The sequence below is a fragment of the Pogoniulus pusillus genome, chromosome 3, assembly GCF_015220805.1.
Source record: "Pogoniulus pusillus isolate bPogPus1 chromosome 3, bPogPus1.pri, whole genome shotgun sequence".
Classification (NCBI taxonomy): domain Eukaryota; kingdom Metazoa; phylum Chordata; class Aves; order Piciformes; family Lybiidae; genus Pogoniulus; species Pogoniulus pusillus.
In genome coordinates, this window is record NC_087266.1 from 36,456,084 (window position 1) to 36,468,017 (window position 11,934).

Consider the following 11,934-nt stretch of genomic DNA (forward strand, 5'->3'; position numbering starts at 1 on the left):
GAGCTTCCAAATGAAAGTGAAGAAAAGACCTATTTCCCTTTGTGTGATTTAGTAACAGATCAAATTCGAACAAATATCAATAAAAACAGGGATATGTGGTGCCAGAAAGTAGCCCTGGGGAAAAAGATTTGGTGGTGCTGATGGACAGGAAGCTGAACATGAGTAGACAATGTGCAATTGCAGCCCAGAAGACAAATCACATCCTGGGCTGCATCAAAAGACGCATTGCCAGCAGATTCAGAGAGGTGATCCTGCGACTTTATGGTGCTCTGGTGAGACCGCACCTGGACAGCTATATCCGGGTTTGGAGCCCTCAATATAGAATCATAGAATGTCTGAGGCTGGAAGGGAACTCAAAAAATCATTTGGTCCAGCCCCCTGCCAGAGCAGGGTCACCTGGAGCAGATCACACAGGAATGCATCCAGATGGTTCTTGAATATCTGCCTGTTCCAGTGCTCTGCCACCCTCACAGTGGAAAAATTTGTTCCTCAGTTTCACATAGAACCTTCTATACCTCAGCTTCCACCCATTGTCCCTTGTCCTGTCACTGGGCATCACCAAGAAGAGACTGGCTCCATCCTCCTGGCACTCACCCCTTACTTATTAATGAGATCACGCCTTAGTCTTCTCCTCTCCAAGCTAACAACTCCCACCTCCCTCAACCTCTCCTTGTAAGGAAGATGTTCAACTTCCTTCACAGTTTTTGTGGCTTTGTGCTGGACTCTCTCGAGCATCTCCCTGTCCCTCTTGTGCTGGGGGACCCAAAACTGGACACAATACTCTAGATGAGGCCTCATCAGGGCAAAGTGGAGGGGAAGGAGAATCTCTCTCAACCTACTAACCACAGCCCTTCTAATACACTCTAGAAAGGCATTGGTCTTCCTTGCCACAAGAGCACACTGCTGGCTCATGGCCATCCTTCCATCCACCCGGATTCCCAAGTCCTTCTCCCCTTCACTGCTCCAGCAAGTCAGTGCCCAACCTATATTGATACACGAGATTGTTCTTTGCCAGGCGCATGACTCTACACTTGCCTCTGTTGAACTTCATTAAATTTCTCCCTGCTCAACTCTCCAGCCTGTCTAAGTCTCTCTGAATGACAACACAACTCTCCAGTATGTCAGCCGCTCCACCCAGCTTGGTGTTGTCAGCAAACTTGTTGACAGTGTGCTCCATGCCCTCATCCAGGTCATTAATGAGTACATTGAATAATACTAGTCCCAGTACTGACCCCTGAGGAACTCCACTAGTTACAGGCCTCCAGCTAGACTCTGTCCCATTATCCAAAATTCTGAATTATTCATGTCTTTTGTCTAATTCTATTGATTATGTAGGCTAGTGAAAAGGCAAAAGCAACTGCAAGGATATTGCCTAAAAAATCCATTTAACATTTTATGTCTGATTATCTCAAACTGGCAAAATTATATAGCAAGAAATAGCTCTAATCTCCAAGGTGAAGAGTTTTTTGGATAGGAATACCCCCTGATTTGACTACTACTTGTTTTAAAATCTCAGAGATTGAAGACGGTACTTTTAAAACTAACTTGAAAGGACATCAGCTGTTATTGTCTATCTCAGCTTCAGCAAGGCTTTTGACACTTTCCACTTCAATATCCCATTAGGTAAAGTTAAGAAGTAGAGGTTAGATGAGTGGACAGTGAGTTGGACTGAGAACTGGTCTAATGACAGAGCTCAGAGGGTTGTACGCAGCAGCACAAGATTTAATTGTAGGCCCATATCTAGTGGCATTCCCAAGGGGATAGTTGTCATGGAAGGCTAATAGGTCTAAAACATGTCCTGGCTTGCCCCACTCTTTTGCTGATGAAGGAAGCAAGGGCAGGAATTTAAAAAAAAAAAAAGGCTTGGGCAATTATTTTCCCTTCAAAAGTGCTAAACAGGTACCCACAGGTGTTGATCTGTTAGAGAGCAAGAAGGCTCTGCAGAGGGACCTGGACAGATGGATACAGTCCAGTGTTAGGAGTTTTAACAAGTCAAAGTGCCAGGTTCTGACTTTCACCACAACAACCCCAAGCAGTGCTACAAGCTGGGGACAGAGTGGCTGGAGACCAGCCAGGCAGAGAGGGACCTGGGGGTACTGGAACATGAGCCAGTAGTGTGCCCAAGTGGTCAAGAAGGCCAACAGCATCCTGGCCTGTATAAGAAACAGTGTGGCCAACAGGGTCAAAGAAGTCATTCTGCCCCTATACTCAGTACTGGTTAGGCCACACTGAGTACTGTGTCCAGTTCTGGGCTCCTCAGTTCAAGAGAGATGTTGAGATACTGGAATGTGTCCAGAGAAAGGTGACAAAGCTGGTGAGGGGCCTGGAATACAGCCCTGTGAGGAGAGACTGAGGGATCTGGGAGTATTTAGACTGGAGAAGAGGAGGCTCGGGGTGACCTCATTGCTGTCTATAATTACTTGAAGGGAGGTTGTGGCCAGGTGGGGTTGGTCTCTTCTGCCAGGCTCCCAGCAACAGAACAAGGGGACACAGTCTCACATTGTGCCAGGGCACGTTTAGGCTGGAAGTCAAGAAGTTCCTCACAGAGAGTTATTGGTATCGGAATGGGCTGCCCAGGGAGGTGGTTGAGTCTCTGTGCCTGGAGGTGTTAAAAAGGAGACTGAATGAGGCACTTAGTACCATGGCTTAGTTAATTGGAAGATGTTAAGTTGGACTCAATAACCTCAAAGGTCTTTCCCAACTTGGTTAATTCTGTGAAATCAGAGTTTCATGAGACTTATGTGCTGCAATCTCACATTTTCTGCCTACGTGATACAAATATCAGTCCCCTTCCACTACAGTCTGGGCTTGGATTTGATACTGGTGAAAGCCAGTCTTCCCACAGCAAGGGGGTTAGAACTAGATAGTTCCTGAGGCCCCTTCCATCCTTCACAATTCTGATTCTATGAATAACCACAGCTTTCAAGTTCCCCCAGAAGCTCCTTCTCCCCCCCCTTTCATCTTCTCAAAGCAGCCCCTAGTCATCGTCCCCCCTCCCTTTCACTCTGCTTAAACAGCTCCTGCTCCATCACCACCATTTTTGCACTCATCCCAGAACCCAGATCAAGGCCCTCAACCAGCTAAATACCACACAGAGTAGCTCAGCTCCACTAAGGAAACCCAACCAGCACACATAGATGACATTGGCATGGCCACCAACCCTCTTCCTACGTAACCGGGGGGCCACTAGGCCCCCCGGCCTTTGTCCTCTCCCATTCACCCAGTGTACACAATAGATACTCACCAGAGATGACAGAAGGAGGATCCCTCAATCCCTCAGCCCATATGGGCACAGCTTAGGGCTTCTGTCTTTCCTGGGGGGGATTAAAAAGGGGAGTGGGCAGGGAGGTCAAAGTGGTCACACCTGGGGTGGGAGGAGACTCCAACAGGGCCCATGTGCTCTGGGATTTGGGGGAAAAAGGGAGAAAATGGGATGGGTGGGGTGGGGAATGGGTAGTGTGACATTCCAGTGTGATTTGGTAGAGGTGATTCTGCTCTGGCAGGGGGGTTGGACTAGATGATCTTCCAAAGTCTTTTCCAGCACCTAACATTCTGTGATTCTGTGATCTTATGCAGTTGTGAGTGTCTTGCCCAAATAAGGGTAAGCAAGCCCTAACTTCACCTAATATAGTTGTTTAGGCAAAATGCCATTCTGATTGGTGAATCTCTGTGACCAAAGAAGCCATTGCACTCGGGCAAATAATATAAATGAAACTCAGTTGTAAGCTCTGCCTCAGTGCCCTCTGCTCTGCCTTGTTCTTCAGACCAGCTTAGCTCTGATGTTTTGGGTTTGAACTACCTGGAAACTTAAGTGCCTCAAGTTTCCCAGGAGAAGGCATTAAGTGTAGTGAGAAGTGACACCGACATTGCGGTCTCTGCATGTCTTCAAGAGATCCTGCCTGCACCTCTCCAAACCTCTGTGCCAATTGGAACTAGGATCAAGTCAGAGATTGTCTGCCTCTTTCCCAGCACCCTGCTAGATCCTGGGAAGATCTAGAAGCCTCTCAGTGGCTATCAAAACACTGACAGAACTCCCTTCAAGTGTTTGGATACTGCCTGGAAACTATAGGTAGCCTCAGGAATCTGGAGGTAATACTTTGTGAGTAAATATTCAGAAACCTCTCTGTAACTTAATTCTATTGTGCCTTCTGCCTTAGCAGAAAGGAACCTCTCGGGTCTCCCTTGAGGGTAAGTGGCACATTGGCTAATAGATTCTCATTCCGAGATAGTTTGATGTTTGTTATATTATTGCTAGCGTTCTAGGTTCCCTGTTTATTTCCCTGTTCCATGACAGTGCAAACAACCTATTATTATTAAAAATTATGGTCTGTAGCAAGATTGCAAAGTATCAAAATTAATAGTCTATATTACTTTTGGAATAGATCTCACCCATACTATTGCAATAATACTAGGTCTGGTTGTGTTTGACATATTCGTTTAATGACTTGTTTGAAGGGGCAAATGTGGTGATGATACAGTACTTGGAGGAGTAGCTGACACACCAGAAGGCTAGGCTGCCATTCACCAAGAGCAGAACAAACAGGAGAGTTGAGCAGAAAGGCACCTAATGAAGTACCACAAAGGTTAAGTGTAGAGTCCTGAACTTGAAGAGGAATAACCTAATGCATCAGTACAGACTAGAGGCTGACCTGCTGGAAAGCAGCTCTACAAAGAAAGACCTGGGAGTCTTGCTGGACAAGTTCACCATGAGTCATCAATATGCTCCTGTAGCCAAGAAGGTTGATGGTAGTCTTGAATGCATTAAGAAGAGCTTTGATAGCAGGTTGAGGAAGGCTATTCTGCCTCTACACTCTGCTCTGGTGAGATCACACCTGGCATATTGTGTCCAGTTCTGGGCTCCCCAGTTCAAGAGAGACAAGGAACTACTGGAGAAAGTCATGTGGAGAGCTACAAAGATGACTAAGGGACAGGACCATTCCTCTTGTGAGGAAAGGCTGATAGACTTGAGGCTGTTTAACCTGGAGAAGATTGATAGGAGATCTTATCAATGCTAATCGGTATCTAAAAGGCAACCATCAAGAGGATGGAGCCTGACTCTTTTCACTTTTACCCAGAGAGAGGACAAGAAACAACAATTACAAACGAGAACACTGGAAGCTTCATCTGAACGTGAGGAAAAAATGTTTCCTGTGAGAGTGACAGGGCACTGGAACAGGCTGCCCAGAGAGGTTGTAATGTCTCCTTCTTTGGAAATATTTGGAACCTGCCCAGAAATAATCCTGTACAACTTGCTTTAGGTGCACCTGATTTATTGGGGGTGTTGGACTAGATGATGTCTGGAGATCTCTTCCAAATCTATCATTCTGCAGTTCTGTGAAACACTTATTAAGGCAACTAGGAGTGGGAACACAGACTAAGAGTAAGAGCTTCCGTGTAGATTTATAGGATAGATTCAAAGGATCAAATACAAGAGATAGGTAAGACTTATTTAGAAGAGCAACATATTTAAATATAAAATAATCCCTATTTCTCACCATAATCCACAGATTAGTTTTTTTTTTTGTTGTTGTTCATTTGATTTATTTTAATACAAACTTAATAAAGTTGATGGACGTGACAAAAGTTAATTTATGGAAAATTAACACATCCATGATGTTTTGGTGTTTAAGTTAAAACCAAATTAAAAATCATTCTGTAACTTCCTTAACATTCTGGGTATAAAAATAATATCACTTCTGGTCATTTCTATTTGACACAGCCATGTCTGTTCATTATATGTGAAATAAAGGTCGCAAAGAAATGCTATCTACATAGCAGTTTGCCATGGATTGGCTGGATGCTCCTCTGCAGGCCCTGTGTTTTGTGCAAGAGTAGGAAGTAGAATAAAGAAGGAAAATATGAGATTTAATGGTGAGCAAGAGCCTGGCGTTGCTCACAGTTCAGGACAGCTTCTTTGCTACTTCTATATTTGAAACACTTCTTGAAGAGAAAAAATAAAATTGTTGTAGTGTAAAACAGGTGGCCAAGAAGGCCAACAACATCCTGGCCTGTATCAGAAATGGTGTGACCAGCAGGAGTAGGGAGGTGAGCATGCCCTTGTACTCAGCACTTGTGAGACCACACCTCAACTACTGTGTCCAGTTTTGGTCACCACAGCATAGAAGGGACACTGAGATGCTGGAGCGGGTGCAGAGAAGGGTGACGAGGCTGGGGAGAGGTCTGGCAAGCATGACCTATGAGGAGTGGTTGAGGGAACTGCGATTGTTTAGTCTGAAGAAGAGGAGGCTGAGAGGGAACCTTATTGCCCTCCACAACTACCTAAAAGGAAGTTGTAGTGAGGCTGGAGCTGGTCTCTTCTTTTGAGTTACTAATGATAGGACAAGAGGAAATGGCCTCAAGTTGCATCAGGGGAGGTTTAGGTTGGATGTTGGGAGGAAGTTCTTTCCTGAGCGGGTGGTCAGGCACTGGAACAGGCTGCACAGGGAGCAGCCTGAGGTAAAATACAATATATTCCAAGCAGAGGAAAGGAGAGAAGAGATGTTGCTGCTGCTTCTGAGCTGCTAGGGCAAGCTGCATACACGTGGCTGCCTTGATACCCAGTTAATGGGCCATGAATGTGGAAAGGCTCTGGGCAGAAAGGCAGAAAGGCAGAAAAGGCTCAGTGCAGAAAGGCATGGTTTCTAAATTATCCCCCAGTAAATACTTCATTTTGAAAATCAAACAGGACAATAGTCACTAGCATCATGGTTCTGGCCAATGAATTTAAAACTTCGTGCCTTGTCTGACCACACAGGCATGTTGAGGGGTGGCACAAGATACCTGACACATGGTACTAAGCCCCTAGCCCTAAAAGCTGTGTTCATCTGACTCAACTTCCTGGACCTGCAACAGGAGGAGGAGAGCAAGAGCTAAACTGGAGTGGCAGGATTTATGCCCTACCAGGACATACCACCCCATTGCCTGTTGGGCAGTTTTATGCATCAAAGCTGGGGGTGATTTGTACCTTAATATGGTATGTGCAAGCTCTCGCTTCCCTATAGTATGTAGAAACTTACACAGTTACATAAACTTTGTCACAGAACCATACATAACTACAGTGGGGTCTAAGAGAACAGTGTTGCTCTGAATCCAATCAGGTCTTTGTCCCATGCTGTTAGGTCTCCAAAGACAGTCATCATCTCTGACTGTCCATCAGCGCTGGGTCTCTGTAGGTGTCTTGAGGTGTCCTCCTTGATGATGGTTCAGTGTCCCTCTAGATGACTGGTCCAGTCTGTCTCTGGTTCTGTCTGTTCCCAATGCTGGCCTCCTGGTGCTGATTGGCATCAAGATCTCTATCCAGGCTCCACTTGTAGGAAGGCAAAACTGTCCTCCATGACCGGGCAGATTAATTAGTGATCCGGAACGATCCACTGCACACTGACGTGGTGAGTCTTTCCATGAGTATCTAATGCTTCCCATGCGTATAGCCCTCTAAGTTTGGCCAATGTCATTGGAACTATTCTAGTTGACAGCAACTTTACTAATACAGGTTCACCCACCTGTATTTATAGCAGAGAGTGCTGTGACTTGCTCTCTGGCCTGCCTGGCATGTGAACTGCATCCACAATTGCTTTGACACGTGGATGCATGCCAAGTCATCCACCTGCTGGCTCCATCTTGCAGTAAGGGCGTCTTACTTTTATGTGCTACCACGCATCTGAATTTGCTGATGATGATCAACCTCTTATCCAGATATACTATCACTTCTAAGATGCCTTGTCTGGCTGCCACTGGCAAGAGATGCTGGTTAGCACAGGTGATTCTAGATTGGGGTAGAGCTGGAGCAATATGCAAAGTGTTAATGCAAACATTCTGTGTCCCCTTTGCTCCCTTTGCCCCCACCTCATGGAACCCAAAAGACCATAGGGTGCCATTAGGAAGGTACCATCATTTACCAACCAGGACATCAAATCCTGAGATGTTTCCTGGGTATGGAAACAAGCTCCACAATGGTGCTACACTTATCATGGGAGCCATAGCTTTGCCTTAGTTTATTCTCAACAAATAAGAGATTGATGAGGTGTTCAATAACATTTTTGCCTCAGTCTTCACTGGCAATCTTGCCCCATTCACCTCCAGAGTCAACCACTATGTGGGGTAAAATCCTTCCCACTGTAAGGGAAGATCAAGTTCAGGACCACCTGAGGAACCTGAACATACATTCAATGCACTACCATAATCTCAAAATCAGTTTTGTGCCTCTTATTTAAAAGTGACCTTCACAGAGAGATGAAAAGATTATAGAACTAAGGAATATAAATAACATTTATGTATCATGAAAACTTGTTCAAATAAATAGAGATAGAATTTGAAAAGTGCTGGGAAATTTCAAAGGATATTATAATTTTCAAAAGTTGTCATTTTTTAAATGAAAAAAGTTGGGTTTTTTTCCATTTTCAGTTGAAATATTTTACTTTGGTTACAGAAGTGCCATCAAATAAAAAGTTGAGATTTGAAATTAATATTAATTTCTCTGCCATAAACATCTACAACAAGCTAAAATGGAGCCTGTCTGTTGAAGTCCAAGACAATCAGGAAACTGTCTTTTCAATTGAAGATAAGGCTGAAGCTCTGCATCAATTGATTCAAAAAGCAGAAAACTGAGTGTCTTTTTCAGAAGAGGAGAGATGCAGTAGCAAAGAACTGGTGTTTGTGCTTGCCCACAGTTACAGACAGCTGGGGAGTTCTCTCTGCTGAGGTAATGAATAATTGAAACATGCTTTGAACCCAGCATAAAGAGTGGCAGGATGTAATCAGACTAGCTGCTGGACACAACAAAAATGGCATCCTGTTTGCTGTGACTCTACTACTGTCCTGGGTAGACTGTTCAAATGTTTGATAACCCTTTCAGTGAAGAAATATTTCCTATCATCCAGCCTAAACCTCCCCTGGTGCAGCTTGTAGCCATTTCCTCTAGTCCTGTTGCTTGACACCAAGGAAAGAAGACTGGCCACCTCCTCACTCCATCCTCTCTTCAGGTCGTTGTTGAGAGTAATGAGGTCTACCCTCAGCCTGCTCTTCTGTGGAGTGAACAAGCCCAGCTCCCTCAGAGGTTCCTTGTAAGTCATGTGTTCCAGACCCTTCACAAGCCTCATTGCCCTTCTCTGGACTAGTTTCTGAGAACAGTACAAAGGAGCTTGAGAGCACCTAAAGTTCAGGATTTTATTTTCTGACTGTTACTACAATAGGTAAAGTTATGCAGGAAGAATGAGACTGTGGTAGTTAGCAAGTTTCCTTCTTGTCATCACAATGGTTCAGAATAACTGATGCTACCTCAAGACAGAGAGATAGAACAGATTATATCTCTCTGTTTCTTTCAGTCCTCTTTTTATTATAATCTTGTCATTTGAGATATTCCCAGAGAGAATTAAAACTATAAGATGAGAGAAGATTATTTTTTTCTATGTTTATAACTATTTTGATGCAAGTGGAATAATAAATCTTGTTTAAACACATTTTTTTTTTTCAGTTAACTCATAGGTAATTGTAATTATTAAGGGGAATCTATAGGCAGACATCAATTCAAGAGAGATGTTGAGATACTGGAACATGTCCAGAGAAGGGTGATGAAGCTGATGAGAGGCCTGGAACACAGCCTTGTGAAGAGAGACTGAGGGAGCTGGGGTAGTTTAGCCTGGAGAAGAGGAGGCTCAGAGGTGAGCTCATTGCTGTCTACAACTACCTGAAGGGAGGCTGTAGCCAGGTGGGGGTTGGTCTCTTCTGCCAGGCAACCAGCAGCAGAACAAGGGGACACAGTCACAAGTTGTACCGGGAGAGGTATAAGCTGGATGTTAGGAGGAAGTTGTTGCCAGAGAGAGTGATTGGCATTGGAATGGGCTGCCCAAGGAGGTGGTGGAGTCACCATCCCTGGCGGTGTTCAAGAAAAGCCTGGCTGAGGCACTTAGTGCCATGGTCTAGTTGATTGGCCAGGGCTGTGTGCTAGGTTGGACTGGGTGATCTTGGAGGTCTCTTCCAACCTGGTTGATTCTATGATTCTATGATCAGCTATGTGTCTCAATAGCATGGAAATGAAAGCGCCTCAATAGCATGGAAATGAATGGCCAATAAAGAAATGTGAGCTTCAGAGAAACAATTCCTACCAAATTCAGCTGGATCTAACTCACTGAAACTGCCTCGTAACATCCTGCCAGTATTATGGCTTATATCTTATTCTTTCCTAATATAAGAGATATATTGCCCATTCCAGTGGAAAATTACATTTATGAGAGTTTTCAAAGAAAATGTAAAAATTCGAATTAAAAGACAAAATTCTGTCCACAATACAAATTTATGTGGTAGGTGTTACTGCACATAGAGTTACAGATGGTATGGCTTGGAAGTGACCTCTGGAGATCACCTTGTCCAACAACCCTGCTAACATAGCTATGCCTAGATCAGCTTACACCAGAACACGTTCAAGCAGATTTTGGAAGTCTCCAGAGAGATGGACTTCACAAGCCTGTTCTAATGCTATGAAATCCTCAAAGGAAAAAAGTTTTTGTGTAAGTTCAAGTGAAACTTCCTGTGGTTTTTTTTTTTGTACCCATTGTGCCTTCTCCTATTACTGGCACCAATGGAGAAAGCCAAACCCTGTCCTTGTGGCTTCCACCCTTTTGATGTTTTTGTGCATTTATAAGATTCCCTCTCAGTCTACTCTTTTCCAGGCTCCAGCTCTCTCAGCCTTTCCTTGTAAGAGGGATCATCTTCATGGCCTTCCATTGCACTCCCTCCAGCAGTTCCCTGTATTTTTTGGGCTAGGGAGCCCAGAAGTGGACAAAGTGCTCCAGGGCAGACTATAGGGGCTGAATAATCTTCCTCGACCTGTTGGATATATTTTTCTTAATGCATCCCAAAATACAATTGGCCTTCTTGGCCACAAGGGCACATTGCTGGCTCATGGTTAACTTGTTACCCATCAACACTGATAGATACTTCCCCACAGAGATGCTTTCCAGCAGATTAACCTCCAACTTGTACTGATGAGTAGGGTTATTCCTCTCCAGGTGCAGGATTTTACACTGTCCCTTGTTGAACTTTAGGTTCACCTCCGACCAGCGCTCCAATCTGTCCAGATCTCAATGAATGGCAGCACAGCCTTCTGGCATATCAGCAGGCTGTTTCTGTTTCATTTTGTTTATGTTGTTTCCTATTAAAAAGTGGCAAAAATAAAAACTAACAGAAAAAAAATGCCCTGACCCAATAAATCAACAGTTCCATGTACGGTAATCTCAAGGTCTTCCCACACGATATGAATCCAACCTGACTTTCACAAATTAGATTTTTCCAGTCAGTGGAGGCAAGGCCCCAGGCATTCCCCCTGAGAGCCCTGTGTTGGGTCCGAGGAGGATCTGTCACTGCTGCATCTGTTGCTGTTGCTTCATCTGCAGTTTTTCAGTTTCAAAGACTACAGGAAGAACCAGAGTCATGGAGGTGGTCCCAATCAACAGAGCTGCTCTGGAGAATCTGTACATCTTCTGCACTACTGTCAGCGACAGGTCGAAGGTGGCTCCAGCCGCTGAGCAGAAGCTCTCGGGAAACATCTCTGTCAGCCTCCACAGCTACTCCACCAGCGTCTCGTCCAGCTCCTTGTCATCATCCTCTTCTTCCAGCTCGCCCTCCAGCTCCTCGGCCTTGCCCAAGCTGCCCTTGGGCAGCAGTTCCTCCAGGGACAGGGATGCAGTGGCAGCCATCACCAGCAGCCAGGGACAGAAGGGGGCAGTGAGGGTCAGGGTTAGGGTTAGGCTGCCACCTTTTTAAAAAATGGTGAGCTCATTGCTGTCTACAACTACCTGAAGGGAGGCTGTAGCCAGGTGGGGGTTGGTCTCTTCTGCCAGGCAACCAGCAGCAGAACAAGGGGACACAGTCTCAAGTTGTGCTGGGGTAGGTCTAGGCTGGATGTTAGGAGGAAGTTGTTGCCAGAGTGAGAATAATTTG

At 44.9% G+C, this 11,934-nt stretch overlaps 1 pseudogene; it reads right to left on the reverse strand.

The window, feature by feature from the left end:
• Positions 1–11,273: 11,273 nt before the first annotated feature.
• LOC135173895 (mitochondrial import receptor subunit TOM22 homolog) lies at positions 11,274–11,690 on the reverse strand (annotated as a pseudogene).
• Between the last annotated feature and the right edge of the window lie 244 nt (positions 11,691–11,934).